The 19,330-nt window shown below is 50.7% G+C and overlaps 2 protein-coding genes across 11 annotated transcripts in view; both read left to right on the top strand.

Annotated features, from left to right (window-relative positions):
* Positions 1-19,330, top strand: part of CNBD2 (cyclic nucleotide binding domain containing 2) — a gene marked incomplete at its 3' end in the record, with an annotated part of 114,960 nt that overhangs the window by 91,869 nt on the left and 3,761 nt on the right. The window lies entirely within an intron of this gene.
* Positions 1-19,330, top strand: part of EPB41L1 (erythrocyte membrane protein band 4.1 like 1) — a 155,557-nt gene that overhangs the window by 29,683 nt on the left and 106,544 nt on the right. For 3 of the 10 annotated variants that reach the window (XM_079783525.1, XM_079783535.1, XM_079783534.1), the window contains exon 1: positions 7,302-7,453. The exons of 2 other annotated variants lie outside the window; for them this stretch is intronic. The gene's annotated coding sequence lies outside the window, so the exon portion shown is untranslated. Of the gene's footprint in view, positions 1-6,818; positions 7,019-7,301; positions 7,454-18,180; positions 18,444-19,330 lie in introns of those variants that run through there. 5 more of the 10 variants (XM_079783526.1, XM_079783527.1, XM_079783528.1 and 2 more) reach the window with 4 other exon arrangements.

Genomic DNA, 19,330 nt, shown 5'->3' on the forward strand with positions numbered 1-19,330 from the left:
TGTCTGTGAGAATGTTCCTGGATGCAATTAACATTTGAATTTGTAAACTAAGTTAAGTAGATTGCCCACCTCAATGTGCGAAGGCCTCATTTAATCCTTTGAAAGCCTGAATGGAACAAAAATGTGCAGTAAGAGAGAATTTGCTCTCTGCCTGACTTCCAGCTGGGACATAGGTCTTCTCCTGTCTTTAGACTCAGACTTGGACTAAAATTTACACCGTCAGCTCTCCTGAGTCTACAACTTGCAGATCTTAGTACTTCTCAGCCTCCATAACCACATGAGCCAATTCCTTATAATAATGCTACTTATTTATATAGATGTCCTATTGGTTCTGTTTTTCCTGGAGAACCCAGACTAATGCAGTTTGTGATTTTTGTGTCCTGTAATTTTTCTTTCCTGCCCTGAGGTTTTAAAGATGACCTTTTTTAGTTATTTCTAAAAGATTTTAAAGTTTAGCCTTTTGAATTTAGGTCTTTAACCCAACTGAAAGTTATTTTTGTGTGTGCTATGAGGTAGGAATCTAATTTTATTTTTTTTTCCAAATGAATAACCAGTTGTTCAGTATCATTTTAAAAGTATTTCATCTGTATTAGTTTCCTAGGGCTGTCATAACAAATTACCATGAAATGGGTGGCTTAAAACAATAGAAATTTATTCTCCCACAGTTCAGAAGGCCAGAAGCCCACAATTAAGGTGCTGGAAGAATTGGTTCCTTCTGGAGACCCTGGAGAAGAAAACATCCCCTGCCTCTATCCAAGCTTCTGGTGTACCCCGATGCAATCCTTGGAGTTCCTAGACTAGAGACACACCACTCTAGTCTCTGCCTCCATCTTTACATCACCTTCTTCTCTGTGTCTCTGCGTGCCTTCTCTTTTTCTTTCTTTCTTTTTTAAAATGTATTTTATTGATTTTTTTACAGAGAGGAAGGGAGAGGGATAGAGAGTTAGAAACATTGATGAGAGAGAAACATCCATCGGCTGCCTCCTGCACACCTACTGGGAATGTGCCTGCAACCAAGGTACATGCCCTTGACCGGAATCGAACCTGGGACCTTTCAGTCCACAGGCCAACGCTCTTTCCACTGAGCCAAACCGGTTAGGGCTATTTTTTCTTATAAGGACACCAGTAATTGGATATAGGGCCCACTCTAAATCCAGGATGAGTTATTCTCAAGACCTATGTCCAAATAAGGTCATACATGCAGGTTCTGGTGGACATGAATTTTTGGGAGGACACTATTTCACCCACTAAACCATCCTTTGCTACTCTTTTGAAAATGTCATTTCTGTCAGCTGTCAAATTTTCATGTGTGTGTGTGGGCAGAACGATCATTTTATAATGCAAATCCCTGATGAAATGCTTATACATTTTTCATGAGATAGTCATCTTTAATCCTTACAACAGTTCTATGAGGTCGGTTCTACTAAAATCAGTAAGTTATGCTAAATTATGACATGATAACAAATGGTGGCTTACAACAACAAAGTTTTCTCCCTCATAATGCACACCAATCACTGTGGGGCATTGCTGGATTGGCTGCAGCTCTGTTCCCTGTGCCTTTTCACTCCGGGATCCAGGCTGAAGGCATAACTCCTGTCCAGGACCTGCCATCCCACTAGCAGAGATAAAAGAACATGATTTTAGACTGAAACATACAATGGTACTACAAGTATCTGCTTAGACCTGGTATAAACAGGGTGTCCCCCCAAATGTATACACACTTTAACAGCTGATAGCTCGATTGATGTTTCTTTCTTTTCCTATTTAACACATTAGAATTAATAATGGGTTAAAAGTGTGTATACATTTTTGGGGGGATACCCTGTATATATCTCTCTGGTCCAAATTTCATTGGCCAATGTAAGTCATGTGGTTAAGTCTGACACTGGGCTGGGGAAGTGAACTCCTTCCTCTGGAGAGTATGCAGGTCACATGGCAACGGGCTAAAATGTATACTCTTACTGGAAAGGGGGAGAGCAAACAATGGGGAATAATAATATCTCTACCATAGGGGTTAAGTAACTTGCCCGAGGTCAAACAGCTGAGAAGGGACAGAGCCAGGATTCAAACTCAGACAGTCTTTCTCCAGAGTCATAGTGCACTCTATGGCTCCCTTTTGCCTGCTAAACAGAGTCCAAACATATTTAAGCTTTAGGGCAAGTACATTCCTGTAGCCTAGAGTGCCCCTCTACTGCCTCTTCATGCTCAACTTACTCTGTAAGACTCCACTCCTTAGGGCGTGTCTCTCCTTGAAATTAATCACCATGTGCTTCCATCACTCTTTGTAAGTATATATCACTTTGTACTCACTGTCTTATTCCTTCTGAAGGGGGAGGATGCACTCTTATAGGCCATATGTCCCCTCTGCCCCCAAGGCCTTGCACAGTGTTCCCTAAATGTTTGCAGAATTTGGGGATGAGATGAGTAGGGGGCCACGAGGTGCAATTGGGCGGTGTGCCTGGGGATGAGAACACTTGGCCTACTTTTCCACTCCTCTAAACTAAGCTTAGCACCTGTGCTCCCGTGACTGGCAGGTCAGCTCCCTGTGACTCACTCTGTAAGCCTCTAGCCCCATCACCTCAAGGCGGTGGACTGGAGTATGTGTGCTGGTAGCGATGGGGGAGGAGGTAGGCATTAACTTTTGTCTTTCAGCAATCCTTTCTTTATTCTGTCCTAAGAAAAGGACAAGTAAAAGTCCTTCTCTTAAGTGGGCCGGGCATTAGACTAGGACTGGGGAGGCCCTGGCAGGTGCATGGGAAGGCGGAAAGCACCGCAGGGGCTTAGGAGAGCAGCAGAGAACCGGAAGCAGCATTGGACTGCACGCTGGAAGACTTGACGAACTCGTCCGAGTGATTTGCTTTATCCTTTCGGAGCTTTAGTTTCCCAGCTATAAATTGGATACCATACCAATCTTGCCCTCCTCCCTAAGTTATTGCAAAAATACCCAGTAAAATGCTGGAAGCCTTTGGGAATGCGGCTTTGAAAGCACATAGATTTGTTTTGGAACCCCCCTCATAAGCTTTGTGACTGTGGGAAAATTGTGCATCTCCATGAGCCAGTGTCCTAGTCTAGAAAGTGGGGATTATGATTATTGCTACTTCCCAGTGTGAGAAAAGTATGTAAGTAAAGTGCTTAGCATATAGTGCTCAATGGTGTTGGCTATTTTCACATGAGACGATGCTACTTATTATTTAAGGAAAGGGCAACCACCAGGTGTCATTTGTGAACATTAAAAGGAGGGAAGAAAGAGTCTAACTTTCCTAGAACTGGCTGCTTCCTTTAGTCAAGTATGGGGTGTGGTTCAGAGGAATGAGGAAGCAGTTCACGAGGTGACAGCACACAGAACACTCAGTGGTTTGTCCTCACAGAACTCGGAGGAGGGGTGGACAGACTAGCTGACGCTCCCAAAGGATCAGAGGTCCTTGGCCCCTATTCCCACCCCGACAGATGCAGTCCATTGACTCCTCTTGTCCCCTCCGACCAATCCAGTCACCAAGTCCAAAGGAGGTGGCCTTGGTGATAACAATAATAGTAATGAGACCAATGATATTATTACTTTGAAGCTATTAGAGTCTGTCTAGTGCATTATCCCAGTTATCCTTCATAATTTCTCTCCCCTAAGCAGAATCCAGAGTTAGAAGAGACTTGGAGATTATTTTGCATTTCACAGATGGGGAAACTGAAATCTGGAAAAAGGAAGGGGTTTATCTGAAACCATACAATAAGCGAATGGCAGAAGCAGGGCTGGAACCTGTAGCTCCTGACTCCCAGCCCAGATGCAGTGCTCCTGTTGTCACGTTCCTGTCCTTGGTTTTCTATTCCCGCGGCCACCTAGCCTATTCTCTTACCTGCTGGACCACTTGCAGTGGTCCCTAACTGGTCCATCCTCTGCTCCCTCTACATCAATTTGTTCTATACATGTAGCCAGATAATTGTCTGGAAGCACAGCCTTGACCTTGGGTTTCCCCTCCTAATAGAACTTGCCCATTTTTCAACTCAAAAGGTCATCTGGTTCCTGGTAGGGCCTCCAAATGAAGACCAGTCTTTCTGTAAATACATCTATTGGCAGGGAACTCATCACTCCCAAGGTGGTCCATTCCATTCCTGGACAGCTTTGACTGTTACAGTCCTCCCTTCCTTCCTTCCTTCCTTCCTTCCTTCCTTCCTTCCTTCCTTCCTTCCTTCCTTCCTTCCTTCCTTCCTTCCTTCTTATTGATTTGAGAGAGAGAAAGAAACTATGATTGGTTGCCTTCTGACTAAGGACCAAACCTACAACCTGGGCATGTGCCCTGACCAGGAATCGAACCAGGGACCTTTTGGTGCATAGGATGGTGCTCAACCAACTGAGCCACACTGGCCAGGGCTAGAGTTCTTTATTGTCCTTCTGGATGTCCACCCACTGGAGCTGAGTGGAATTCTTTCACATCCATTTGTTAGCTAGCAAAATATTGACCAGAAATTTGTAGTCAATATTAATTATGGGCCAGGTCCTGGGTGGACTAGGTGCTGAGGAAAACAGAGTGTAGCTTAGGGGGTTGCAGATTTTTGTTTTTGTTTTATTAGACCTAAATAATAACAAACAAATCACATCTCCTTCTGTATGACAGCCCTTCAGATTTTTGGAGACACACACTATATCCCCCTTGAGCTTTTCCTTCTTCAAGCCATTTAAATCATTCACCACAACATGGCATCCAGGTCCCCAGCATTCTGGACTCTAGACTCGCTCCAGTGTGACAGTGTGCCCCTCAGAATGTGGAGCCCAGAGCTGAAGGCTTGGTCCAGCTGGATCAGCCCAGGGCAGCACAGAGCCTCTAGTGAGGCCAACCATAGAGGTCTAACCCCTGTTTTCTGTTGATACAGCATATCCTGTTCACTTTTTTCCTCTTCCTTCCTTTTTTCCCTTTCCTCTTCCCCTCCCTTCCTTGCTTCTTCTTCTTCTTCTTTTTTTTTTTCAGCCACATTGCATTGTTGAACTTGAGGTCAACTCAAACCTTTGTTATTTTCCCTGAAACTGCTCTTAATCTAGATTCTGTCATTTATTTTGACCACTTGATCATTTAGAACTGCGTTGTCCAATATGGCAGGCACGAGCCCCATGTAGCAATTTACATGTAAAATCCTTAAAATGAAATAGATTAAAAATTTTAGCTTCTCAGTTATACTAGCCACATTCCAAGTGCTCAACAGCCACGGGTGGCTAGTGGCTACTAGATCTGATAATGCAGATTCAGGACACTTTCTAGCCTCACAGAAAGTTCTCCTGGACTGCTCTGGCTTGGACCGAAGGGTGCGCGTTTACATTTATTCGGTGTAGCACTCCATCTTGTTAGTTCCAGCTCAACCCCAAGGCTGCTGAGATCTTTTGGAAATGAATGTTGGTTTCCGGAGGGTTTGCCGTCCATCCCAACTTCATGACAGCCGTAGATTTGATTAGTGTCTCATGCCTTCCTCTAAAACCACTGATAAAAGTGCTCAGCAGAGCAGAGAGGGCTGCAACCGAGCCCTGCACATGTCACCCCAGCCTCATGTGGCAGTCATGCCATAGTTTAACCCTAGGCTGCATCCCAGGCCCTACGTGCTGGGCGTGGTTACACACAGGGAGACAGAAGACAACAAGTAAGAGTCCTGCTGTGGTGCGCGTTCTAGTCATTCAGATGTTTGCCTCGAATTCAGGGCTGCTTCTGGCTGGCCTGCAGTAGTTCAATGTGCAGGCTTGGGCATCAGCTTCCTGGGTTTGGATCTTGGCTTTGCCAGTTTACAAGCTATGTAACGTCTTCATGTTTTAGTTTCCTGATGCATAAAGTGGGGCATAAGAATAACCTCTTTCCCACAGAGTTATTGTGGGATTAAATGAGTTAGTGCAAGTAAAGCTCTTACAACAGTGCCTGAAGTATAGTAAGTGCCCCCAATACATTCGTTTTCGTATTAATTATATCCCCTGCCCCCCAGCAAGCCACGCTCAGTGCTGCTTTGGGGCGTCGGCTCCCTGGGTTCTGCCGCCCTCTCAGTCTGCAGAAGCCCCTCCTTGATGTATGTTCCCGGCTGCTCGCTTGGCACTTAGTACCGATACTGGAGGGAGGAGTGCAGCGCACTTCAGTCCTGTTGGGCTTTACGTGGGCTCTGCGCTGCCCGGTGCAGAGGCCCAGGACAAGCTTCCCATCTGGAAAGTGGGGATAACACCGCTGCCACATAGGACGCTGGTTAGGACTAAGTGAGACAAAGTGGTTGAGAGTTTCTGAACTCAGTAAGCCTTTGCTTACCTCCTGACTTCCAGTAAAACCCAGGAAAGTGCATGACACTTCTCCCCCCACATCTCTGTGCTTTATTTACTGTCCAACAAAGGAGGCCAGGCTCATTACTCCCCACATTTCTGGAGGGCCCTGCACTGCCCAGGAGCTCTGGGGCAGGAATTCTCTCCAGTTTCTTCATCTACAGCATGGGGGCACCTAGTTGGTGCCCCACCTCCCTGCTGCTCTCTTGAGCTGGCTGAACTTAGGTTAGTTCCTCCCTCCCTGAAGGAGCGCTGAGAAGGGCTGTGGTGGTTATTTAGAAAAGCTCTTTGCTTCGGGCGTGCCAGCGCCTGTGGAGGGTGGGCGTCGGGGTCCAGGAGCCAGGGACGAGCGCCGAGAGAGCCCCCAGAGAGTCCAGAGGTATTGCCACCTGAGAGGGGGCTGGGATGCGTGGCGTGATTTTCTGAGAGCTCCTGCCACGGGAACAATGGGAGGGCGGCGGGGAAGCTGGTGGGCGTCGGCCAGGTCCAGGCTGGAGGTGGAGGAGGCCGGCGAGCCCGGCGCCGGGCCTCGGGGTTAGCCCGGGGCACCGGGCCGTGAGCCGAGAGCTGCGAGGCCTTCTCGCCAGGGAAAACCGAGGTCGGCGCTGGCGGGGCCCGGGAGGAGGCAGGGGCGGGGCCCGAGCCCACCCGGCTGGGACCCGGAGGGCGACGAGGCCCGGGCTGGGGTCTCCACTTCCTCTCCCCGCCGCTCGCCCCCGGCCTCTGAGTTCCGCGGCGGCTCAGGTAGGCGCCGGGCGCGGGGCCCACGTGGGGAGCCGGGCGGGCGGCGGGCCACGAGGGCCACGCGGGCTCGCGGGGCTCAGCCCCTTTCCCCCTCCCTCCCCGGGGCGGCGCGGCTCCTCCCGACGCGCGGCGGCGGCGGCTCGGGCGCTCCCTCGGCTGCTCGCCTCTCGCTGCCGCTGCTCCTCGCTCGCCCGCCAGCCCGCGGCTGCTTGGGCGGCCGGGATCGCCGCCGCCTCCTCCGGGGAGCCGGCCGGGGGCAGGGCGCAGCGGGGAGACCGGTGTGGGGGGCGGGCAGGGAGAGGGGCTGAGCGCCGTGGGAGGGGGAGAGGGAGCGAGCGAGCGGGGCATTTCTGCGCAGCTCGGGCGCCTCGGAGCCTGGCCGCGGGGCACGGACCGAGGACCGACAGCGCCCGGAAGCCGCGCCGCCGCCGCCAGGTTAGCGGTCCCCGCCGCCCTCCTCCGGGCCGCCAAGACCCAGCTCGTGTGTGTGTGTGTGTGTGTGTGTGTGTGTGTGTGTGTGTGTGTGTTGGAGGCGATCACGGAGGGCTCCGGGTTCTGGACACCCCCGGGCAGGGGGCGGGCGCCCGAGGCAGAAGCCCGGCTTCGGTTCGTTCGACTAGATTCTGGCTCCGGTGTGTGTGTTGGGCTCCACGTCGCCGGGTGTGTGTTGGGTGTGAGCGCGCGTGTGTCCGTGGGTCAGTGCAAGTGGATGCTCGGCGCGTGCGCGCGCGCGCGTGTGTGCATCTGTGTGTGCGCCCTGTATGTCTGTCTCCGCGCCACTGGACTGGGTGAGGGTGTGTGTGTCTGCGTGTGTCTGAGTGTGTCCATGAGAGGGTGTGTCCGAATGTGAAGCTGAGTGTGTATACATCTTGATGAGAGTGTGTGCCAGAGGCTTTGCTTGTGGCGGGAGCCTGTGGCGGGTGTGTGTGTGTGTGTGTGTGTGTGTGTGTCGCTGTGTGAGCGCCAGTGTGATCCCCGAGTGTGCGCGTGCGAGGGCGGGTGTGCGCCGCGTAGCCCCGCGCAGCCCCCGTGTGCGTGTGCGCGGCTTTGTCTCCGCACCGCCAGGAGGAAGGGGTTGGGGCGGCGGCCCGGGCGCTGCCGTCGCCGGGAGCCGGGCACCTGGCGGGGGTAGTGGGTGGTGGCGGCGGCAGGAGCGTCCTCCCCCCGCCCCCCGGCGGAGACGCCCTGCTGGCAGGTGGGCGGCCACACCCCGGGGTAGGAAGGAGCGGGGCTGACAGCCGAGCCCGCGGACCCGGTTGGGCTGGAGCGGAGGGCGTGTCCTGCCTGAAGCCCGGTGTGCGGTGTGGGTGTGGGTGTGGGTGTGGGTTGGTGGTGGCGGCGGCAGCGACAGCGAGCCCCAGGCTGCTGTCCCGGTCGGTTCAGGAATCCATTTCCTGTCGCGGCGCTGAGACTGTCGTCCAGAGCCAGACCGGGCCTGGCCGGGTCAACCACACTCCCCCCTTACTCCTGCACTGAGAGTAGAGCCACATCTTAGGTGCCCTGAAAGGAGGAGGGGAACCACTATCTTAAAGGGCCAGCGCACCCCCCTCCCCAGGAATCACCCCTCAGGAGACCTCTACTTTGAGAAGGGTCTCTGGGTGTGTAAGTACCCCTCCCCCCATTTATTGATGCAGTGCATGCATTTCTAGATCTATAGTCTGTGTGCATGTGTGTGTTCTGTCTATTCCTTAGGCATTTGGGTGCCTAGGTGTGTTTTATCAGTGAACAGTGAAGAATGGATCTCTTGATGTATATGTGTTTTTACTAGTATAAATTCTGGTATATTTGTTTTTATGTACATATAGCTGATTGTATATTAGTGAGACTGTGCATGTAGGTTTTGCAAGAGAAGTGGCATTTTGCTGCCAACTGGAATAGGATAGAAAATTTGTCCAGAGCCACTCTATTTTAGAAAAACTGGGTGAAAAGGTGGTTTGGAAACCTGGCTTTGTGGGTTTCAGATGCTGGAATTGAAATGAGGGTAGATTGGGATAAGACTGGATACAAGGATAGAAACTGAGACTCTTACAGGAGGAAGTAGTTGTTCTGGAAGAAGTATATCCAAGTGCAAGAATTCTTCACTTCCAGTTATTTTTCCCTATAACTTCACCTCCCCCTCTGTTGCCTGGTTTGCCAGGATAAAGTGCACAGGATTTGGAGTGTAAAGGGAGGGAGCTGGGAGTGTGAAAGGAAGGAGGGTGATAGGATTGGAGGCCAACAGCAGATTTCTGCAATTCTTAAAATGTTTCCCTGCCCAAGGCAGCAGAGTATGGGAAAAGCTGAGCTTGCTGTCCCCTTCCCTGAATTCCTTTCCCAGGACAAGAAAGGTTTGGAGCTCAGGAGTCCTGGAGTCTGGTCCACAGGTCTCCTTGTGAGTTTGGTCAAACCCTTTATGTTCACTCAACTCAGTTTCCCTGACTGAGAAGCGTGTAGGCTAGATTCTGGGACCTCGAGACCCTTCCCTTTTTCAGAGTGCTAGGATTTGTCTCATTGTTGCCTAGATTTAGGAATCTACTCTTATAGCCCCTAAGGATCTTGGCCATGGTCCCCACACCCCACATCCCTCAGCCCCCATATACTTGAGTCTAGAGCAGTGGTTCTCAGAGTATGGTCACCCCACCAGCAGCAGCAAGATCACCTGGGATCTTTTTAGAAATGCAAATTCTTGGGCCTCATGCCAGACCTACTGAACCAATAACTTTGGGGGTGGAGCCCAGCAGTCTGTTTTAACAAACACAGGTGATTCTGGTGTATCTAGAGCTCAAGAAGAGTTCAGACAGGGAGCCAGAACCTCCTACAGGTGGAAACACCTGGAAAGCCCCCCCTGCTCCCTTCCATACCACATACCAGAAGCAGCCTGCAGCCCTAACCTGGCAGATAGCGGTTCTGGTTTCAAGTCTCAGGTCTTCCTTGTGATCTTGGACAAATCACTCCTTCACTGGATAATGCAATGACTCAATGACTTGGCCCTCTACTCTGGGCCAAGTTCTGAACAAGGCGTTTCCCGCTCTGCTCAGTTTCTCCACTCCTTACCTTAACCTACAAGACCCACAGGATGGAGTCCCTATTCACCCCTCTGGAAACCAGCCACTCTGGCCTTCTTTCAGTTCACCAAGGCAACAGGGACGCTTTTGCCTCGGGATTTTGCACATGCTGTTCCTCCTGCCTAGCATACTCTTCCCCTGCTTCTTACCTCGGTTAATTCCCATTCTTCAGCTTTCAGCTCAAGAGTCACTTTCTCAGGGGACAGGGGGCGTCACCAATTCCCTAAGTTAAGTCAGTTTTTCCTGTTCGTTACTAGAACCCCCTATATTTCATATGCTTATGAGAGTTTGTAATTATGCATGAACTTGTTAGTTGTTTGTCTCCCATCACTGGATTGCAAATACTATCTGGGCAGGAGCTTGATTATCGGTCTTTGTAGTGCCCCCACTCAGTGCCTGGCTTATGGTTGGTGTTCAATAAATTTCTTGAATGAATAACTTTATAAAATGGGAGATGGTACTAAATGATAGCCAAAGTTTCCTCTCAAGCCTTAACATTGTAATATCTAAGCAGGCCTCAGATGGTTTTGAAGTAGATTTATCTTTTTGACTGGTGCATCTCTTGGCCATAGATTTGAGCCCCCACTGTGCCCAGGCCCTGATGGGTTCTGTTTTAGGGGAGACAGGAGAGCTTGATTTCTGTGTCCTCCTGGATTAGGATCCTGCAAGAATGAGAAGAAGAAGGGCATGGAATAAGGAATCTAAAGATCAGAGTCCACTCCTTGTTACTGACTGTGGACAAGACACTTTCCCCTTCTTGCTTGCTTCCTCTTTTTGTAACATGAGGGTATTGGGATGGACTGTATACCTAGTATTGCTTCCTAGCACTGGCTCTGGAGTCATTTGGGCTTTGCTCCATACTAGTCGGGTGGGCTTGGGCAAGTGACTTCATCTCTTCATTTCCTCACCTGTAAAACAGGATCAATGACAGTATCTGTTTCATAGGTTTGTTATGAGAACAAAATGAGGCATGATACATGGAATGCTTTGCACAGTGCTAAGCACATAGTAAACATTTGGTAAATACTAGTATTAGTGATCATTACTATTATGACTACTCCACAATTCAATTCAATATTGTTGAATGTCTTTTGCCAACTCTAAGCCTATATATAGAGAAATGAATACAACAGTGTTCACAGGCTAGGCACGGGGGCAGACACGTAAAGATGTACAGTGTACAAGGTGCCAGGATGTAGCTGTTCATGGAGGAAAAGGCTTCATGGAGGAGAGAGATGGTGTTTGGGGCTGGATTTTATCTTCCAGGTAGTTGGAGCAGCATGTGCAAAGGCACTATGATTTGTTAGGGTAGCTCCAAATAGTTCCATGTGGTTGGAGCAGAAGGTGGTGAATGGTAGGGATGGGTGGTCTGCATATCTGGAGATGAGGCCTGAGAGGAAGGTTGGGGCCAGATCTGGCACAGGTTGAAATCTTGACCTATAGGTAGTGGGAAACAAGGGAAGAGGATAAAGCTAGCCAGGAAGGATCAGATTTGCATTTCAAAAACACAGCTCTCCTGGTGGTATTAGAGGCTGGGGAGGGGAGGGGGGGAATGGTTGACTAGGAGACTGGGCTCTAAAGGTGCTTATTTACATGATGGAAGGGCCCAGTGGTGTGGATAGAGATCTAGAACAAGGAGAAGCATAGTTGAAGAACATCAGGCCAGCCTGGGCCAGGGAGGTGGAGGCGAGATGAGAATGACTTCTCACTGGCCCATAGGCCTCCATTAACTTCCAAGGCTAATGAGTGGGAATCTGAAAATTGGAATTTGCATCCCAAGTCTGCTACTCAATGGACTCAGTGTATTAATTTCCTAGGGCTGCTTAACTAAGTACCACAATCTGAATGGCTTAAAAAGTAGGGATTTATTCTTTCACAGTTCTGGAGCTAGAAGTCAGAAATCAAGATGTCGGCAAGGTTGGTTCCTTCTGAAGGCTCTGAGCAGGGAGTCTGTTCCACGCCTCTCTCCTAGCTTCCGGTGGTTGCCAGCAATCCGTGATGCTCCTTGGCTTGCAGCAGCATCTGCCTCTGTGGTCACATGGCTTTCTCCCCTTTCTCCCGGAGTGTCTGTGTTGTCTCCTCTTCTTAAAAGGACACCAGTCATATTGGATTTAGGACCCACCTTAATCTAGTATGACCTCATTTTATTTAGCTAATTACATCGGCAAAGACTCTATTTCCAAATAAGGTCACATTCTGAGGTTCTGGATAGACATGAATTTGGGAGGGGGGCACTGTTCAACCCAGTACACATAGGAAGATGAAGAGTGTAGCTCTTGGAGTCCCGCAAACCCAGGTCCAAACCCAGACTCTGTAATGGAACAAACATGAGCCTATAAGTATAAATCAGTTATTTGTCTCAACCTCAGTTTCCTCTTCTATGAAATGGGGACTGCAGCACCTGCGATGCCAGGCTGTGGTGGTGAGCCTTGGTCATGGTAACAGATGGGAGCTGGCACACCGCAGACATGCAATACTTATTACTTCCTCTCAGCTCCCCCTTCTCTGCACTTAGTAGCTGGGACAAGTCACTCGGACATTGCTTCATTTTCCTCATCCGCCAAATGTGAATAATTACCATCCATCTCCACCTCTCCCACTAGAGTGTGATTCCCGGGGGGATGATGAGAAAGCTCTTTGTAAAGTGCTTAAGAGTTTGTTGCTGTGATTTTTAATTATAATCATCGTCATCATAATAACCCTTGGCTATTGCTACATCCACTGCCTTCTCAGCAGAGCGCAGCCTGGCCCCGCCCACTCTTCTCCTGAAGCAAATCCTCTTTGCCCCTTTGTGCTGGGAGGTACCCTACGAAGCATCACTGCTATTAGAGTTGGGAGAACCTTAGAGATGGTCCTTGTCCTCCATTGTCCTCATTAGCCAGTAAAGGGAAACATGCTCTGAGAGGAGCGACACCTAGAAGGTCACACAGCGGGTCAGTGACAAGTGGAACACTTTGAGGCTCCTGTTTATAATCTGAGCAGTTGCAACTTCAGCCTCAGAAGCAGGAGCTCCAGGCAGGTAGAGACCTGGAGAGGGCCTGGGGGTGGAGACCAGAGGGGAAGAGTCCTGCTGAGTTAGGACCAGAATCCCGAGCAAGGGGGTCCCTGAGTCCTGAGTGAGCAGGCAGTGCCTTTACAGGTTGGAGGGGTTCTCAGCCTGGGTTTGGCCCTCTCTGTGGGGCTGCAGCCAGAGGAGGCCACTAGGGGCGGGCAGTGCAGTGCAGCTCGGGGAGCCAGAGCTGGAGGTAACCCAAGGCTTCAATGTCCCTATTGACAGCCATGGCAGTGCTCTCAGCAGGCAGTATCCCTCCAAGCCTTGCCTTGGTGAGCCTAGGGAAGGCTCTGGAAAGGAGAGAAGGCTTATCCTGTCTTGGCAGCTTCCCTGACGTAATCCTTTCCCTCAAGCTTGAGGAGCCAGGCCCCTTCTTAACCCCTTGATGTTCCTTTACTTACCTTGTTTCTCTTCTCAGTTTTCTCCCACTCTTTTCTTCTGCCTTTCCCCCTCTTCTGTCCAGATTAAAGGCCTAAAGATAAAGCCTCCAGACCCAGTTCAGTGGTGGTTTGGAGGTTGTTTGGGGCCACCTATGAATTAGAAAGCCTAGACTTCCTTGTCAGGAGCTCACTCCGGTAGCTGATAAACAACTGCTTACCATTTATTGGCTTAACATGTGCCAGGCCTGTGCTAAGCGTTTTTCACGCCTATGTCTTTTAATCCTTGCACCTACCCAGTGAGGCAGAGATTAGATCCCCATTCTATTAAAGAAGGCTAAGTAACTCACCCAAAGCCTACCCAGTCCTCAGCCAGCAGGCAGCACAGCTGGGATTGAAATCCAGATCCATCTCAAGCCAGCGGATGCTCTTTAGTCTTCCCTCGCTGCCCCAGTTGGGGCCTTCGAGAACATATAGGGGTCCACAGAGGGATGTGCATTTGCTCAGATTGCTTGGCTCTGAGAGCAGGGTCTCCAATCCAGGTCTCCTGTCCCCCAGGCCTGTGCTGTCATCCCCTCAGAGACTGACACTGAGGTGTCAGCCCTGGGGCTGGCCAAGGCTCTGAGCCCATCTGGTTCTAGGCAACTGCCCACCTGTGGGAGAGACACTGCATCAGGGGCAGGTGACAGAGCAGGTCTGAAGGCACTTGGATTATTTACGAAATATTGTCTCGTTACTGGCCACCTTAGGTTTTCATAGATTATCTTGAGTGTTCCAGTTAAATAACCTTATCATCCGCAGAGAGTGCTAGTTTTGCCTCAGAAGGGTGCTTGGGAGTTTGGGGGCTTGGCGATCCTTGATCAGGCTCAGTGATGGTAGAAGGGAGGGAGGGAGAGGCTGGAGCCAGGAGACCCAGGTTCAGGAGTGTACTTGTGCTAGAAAGAAAAAGGGAAGGAAGCCAGAGCTGGACAAGGGCCAGAGTGAGACAGTCTGGAGAGAGGAAAGGAGCCTTGAGGCTGGGGTTGACTAGAAACCTCTTCTCATCCCAAGTTCAGCCCAGGAGTGCAGACCCCCTCTCAGACAGGGCTGCTGATCTCAGAATGTCACCTGAGCATCTGGGCAGCTGCAGGTGGGTGGGTGGGCCTCCACCCATTCCTTTCAAGGTCAGCTTGAGCAGGTGGCTCATCTGGAAGGGACCTTGATTAGTGAGCAGTGGCGTTACAACTTTTAGCCACAGAGCCCTCTCTTCATAGGCAAGGAAGCAGGAATTTAATACGTGAAACAGCTAAAAGGAGAGTGCTGAGCACCTCCCCCTACCTTGAGGCTTCCCTAAGGCAGGGCTCTCCCAAGAGCAGCAGAGAGGAGCTTGCTAAAAACCCCTCTCTTCCAGGACTTGTCCAGAGCTCCAAACTCAGCTGCTCCCTGGGAGGATGGGATCTATGGTGGGGCCCTGGAATCAGCCCATTTTACCAGGTTCCCTGTCATTGGGAGACAGAGGGTCCTCAGATTGCCCTTGGAGAGCTGATCTCAGATGTTTATGAACGTCTGAAACGACATGCATACCTTTGAGAGTATGCTTTGATCTCGGGATAGGATGCATAGGCACCATCTGAGTCTTTGAGTCATGACCCATGTAGTTTGGAACCACTGTCTTCAGGGTTGTTTTATAGAGTGGGAGCCTAATGTTGGGGGGAGGTTCACCTGGGAGGTCATGGTAGAGTCAGGCATTGAAGACAGATCTCTCCTACCCCTCAGCACATTGTTGGTTTTAGGTGAGAGTGCTGAGGGACTGTAGATCAGTCCCTGTCCCTGTCTGGGCCGAGGTTTTTCCAGTTGTAAAGTGGGGCTTGGACAGGATAAGCTCAAGGTCCCATGTAGCTTTGATCTGTGGTTCTGGAAGCCAGGTCTCCTGATGCCCAACTCATATTCTTTGCCCTTCTTGCTGCTTTCCCAGCTTCACCCCTCCAGTGGGACCACCCCTCGTTTTAGTGTCTCCCATCTTCAGAGATTTCATATAGAGCCTGGATTCCAGCCCCTTGAGGTCCTCCTGTCAAACAACATGCCAAGAGGCTCAGCCTTTTCTCTCTCTCCCCGCCCACTCACCATAAATGAATCAGGTGCCTGTGAGTCTGGGGATGCTCAAGATGGCCTCTCTTCTGAGCTGGACACCTGGGGCCAGTGCCAAGGGGAGGGGTTTGGAGAATGTCTCCTGAGTTTCCTAGGGATATGCACAGTCTTACCTGTGTCTTTGCTGCAGGTCCCTGGGTTCCTTCCTGTCAAAGATGCCACCCCCTTCCCCAATCACTGCATTTTCTCAGCTCAGCTCAGGTACCAACCCACTGTCCCACAAAGCCTTGTGAGCCCTCTTATCCCCACCCCTACAATGAGGTTTGTCTTTCTCTCCTCTGCATTCCTTTAGCACCTTATCTGTTCTTTTCTGGGGACACGTTCTGCTTGGTCTTGGCTTTATCCTGAGACATGGCTTGTCTCTCTTGTGAGATTGTGAACATTAGGATGTCTCAGGCATTATTTTTTTGCTCCCCAGCACCTAGCACAGGGCTCTACACAGAACAGGTGCTTAATAGAAGGTTATTAAGTTCTATTTGCAGAATCTGCTTCTGGCCCTGAACTGGGCTGGTTTCTCCAGAGCCCCTGTGGCTCCTTACTGGCAGGCATGACTTCTCACATATCCCCTTCTTTATTTGTGGATTGGAGGAGGCCAAGCAGGGCAGTGGGTAAGAACTTAAATTCCAGTCTTGACTCTGCCATTTCCTGGCTATGTGACCTTGGGCAAGTCACTTTACCTCTTTGAGCCTCAATTTCCTCAGCTTAAAGCAAAGGGGTAGGGATGACAAGTCTGTTGGGGACTTGGGAGGATTAACTGAAATGATATGTGTAGAATGCTGAGGTCTGAGCATTGTAAAGAACAAATGGCCAATAAATGGTTATAATTCATTATTTTTCAGTTAATGGTTATTATCATTGGTGTTTCATGAGACATCGACTGTGTTTTGAGCATCGTGCTGCGGGAAGAGTGAGAGACAGAGAAAAATCATTGCAGTTCCTTGGTGTCCAGGGTCTTCAGGTCAAGTAGGGGCTGTAAGACTCCCCTACAAGGAGTAGCATCCGGCTTAGTGGCTTAGTGAGTTGAGACAGGTGTTCCCTGTGGGGGTTAAGGAGGTGAGCTTCAGCCTGGCGAAGGGGAAGTGGGGCACGTGCTTGGAGAGTGGTGGGAAGGATGCAGGGAGGAGCAGAGTGGAAGCAGAGGCAGCTCTAGACTCTCCACATAGGGGGGGGCTTAGGGGAGCTTTAAGCTTTGTCTTGCTAAGAAGAATTTGGGGGATTGATGCCTCATCATACTGCTCGTGAGAACAAGAGAGTGGGAAGACTGGAAAGATAGGGCAGAAAAGTTAGGGCTTTATAGAGGGGATAGTGGGACCGGTGATCAGGGAGGGCCTTTGTCCCTCTGCCCAGGCTTGAGCTGAGAAGGGCTGTGGGGGCGGGGGGAGGGGAGGGAGGTCTGATGGCCCAGACCTCTCTATAGGCTCACCATGGAGTCTGTTCCGTAATAACAGGGAAACCTGTTTCCCTGGCCAAGGTGGAGATCTGAACTCTGATCTGTCTAAAGTTAAAATGCACATTGATCCCAGAAATGTCAGGATCTCTAAATTTCAGAGGTAGCCTGCAGGAGAAGCCACCTCCCGATTCCACCCTCCTCACCCCCACATTACACAGCTGGGAAGCTGAGGCCCAGAAGGGGGAGCCTGCCTGAGTGAACTGGCCACAGTGAGTTCAGCCCCAGCCCCAGAACCTAGGCCTGTGCTAGGGTTTGGGGGAAAAGGAAGGGGCCAGGGAACCCGAGGAGGGATATAAATGACAAGCAAATGTCAGATTGGGAAAAATCTGTTGCCAGGGTATGTGTGTGAGGGTGTGATCGCAGGTGAGTGGGATGTGAATGGCATGGAGCCGTCACCACTCCGGGCTTTCCTTCCTAGAAAGGAAAAAGGCCACGTAGGTGGGAGCCAGGGGAATACTGGGAGGTGGAGTAGTTCACAGGGTGGCCTGAGAAGAGGAGGCTGTTGCCAAGCAGCCAGAGATACTGTATTACAATGGCACAGAGCATCTCAGCATCTGTAAGCCTGGCCCTGTGTAGCCCTGTACAGGGTACCACAGCGGCATCTCCCCCATTTTAGGGGAGAAGACACGAGGGCTCCAAATGTCATAGCTAGGAAGAGCAGAACTAAGATTGGGGGGCCTTCCAAGCCATGGTCCTGCCTTGGATGGCTGCCATCCCAGTTCTCAGCTCAGCCTGGTCTCTGTGAGGACCTGGAGTCAAAGGGGTTAGGGAGGTGCCCGGCCCAGGGCAAGCCACCTTTTGCCTTCCTGAATTTCTTCTCCATCAGTCTGCCCATCTGTCTGGCCCGTTTTATTCTAATTCACCATGTCCCCTTGCTTGTTAATTAAAAATATTTATTGAGCACCTACTATGTGTCAGATCACTGCCCCGACCCTGTGGAACTTATGCCTTCACACGAGGGCTGTTCCATGTTGGAAGGATATGCTGGGAAGAGGAGGTAAGGGGATTCACTGGCCACCGCTTTCTCCCTTCACACCTTCTATCTCCTTCCAAGTCCCCCTACCCCCGTGGGACTTTCTGCTGGAACTGCTTCCTGCTGAAATGGAATGCGGAGTTAATTGTTAAACCTAATGGCGGGTGAGTGTTTCACCCTGCTGGGCTGAGTGCTAGCTTTGCTCCCCTGGAGAGGGGTGGAGCCACCCAGGTTTTTCTGGCCTGTACCTGCCACCTTTTCCCTACTCTGGAATCTGCCTCCAGAACCTGCTCCTCCCCTCCTTCTAGCGGGAGGGCTGCCTCTTGGAGCCTTTCCCTGGACTCCAGCTGAGGTGACCCTGGGAGGTGGGTACTGGCTCTGGCCCTGGTCCAAAGGCTCTGGGTGAGTGCTCTTGGAGGAGGTGCGGGGAATGGCGTGGTGCCTAACCCCGGGGACCCACCCGAGGGCAGACTGCCAGTGGACCTTGCTGGCTTTGCCTCCAGCCTGGTAGGGGTGGGGGTTGGGGGGATGGCGTCACAGTGGCCTAAGCCCTGTACGCAGGACCCCCATCCAGTGCAGGCCATGCCAGGCCTTTCTCCTGCTCGCCTTCTATTTGACCCTCTTCATCGGGTGTTTGGTGCTAGGTCATTCTCTGCCACTAGCCTGGGGGAGGTGGGGTGGCTGAGACCAGCGGCAAAGGCTTGTTTCTTCTTTGAGAAGGCTGAGCCCCAGGTGGGGCTCCCATCAAGCATTTGGGACAGGATTCAGGCTTCCAAGCCAGACAGGCCTGGGGTCAAAGCTGGGTGACCTTGGGCAGGTGGCCCACCTCTGAGTCAAAGTGACATCCTCTGAACAATGGTTACTCTGATCCCGTTGTTACCATCACTGTGAACGTAATAGGTCCCAGATGTAGATATTAATATTAGGCTCATATTTGAGTATTTGGGCTGTAGGTAGATATTAATATTAGGCTCAGTCGAGGTTTGTTGAATGAGCAAGATACCATTCTATTCAGATTCAGCTTTACCTTCGCAGGCCTAGCTCTGGCTTATGGACTTGGAGGCCACCACCCCACCCTCTAGGACTCATCTGTAGAGCTATGCTGCCAGCCACAGGTGGCTGTTAAGCATTCATTGAAAGGTGGCTAATGCCACAGAGGAACTGAAGTTTTAATTATATTTGATTTGATTAACTTAAGACATAAAAAAAATTTCCATTCAGTTATTGAAAAAGTTCTACATATGTTTGGGAACTCAGTTTTAAGAATATGTTTTTTCAATGATAAAGGC

This window comes from Cnephaeus nilssonii, assembly GCF_951640355.1.
Source record: "Cnephaeus nilssonii genome assembly, chromosome: 11".
Lineage (NCBI taxonomy): Eukaryota > Metazoa > Chordata > Mammalia > Chiroptera > Vespertilionidae > Cnephaeus > Cnephaeus nilssonii.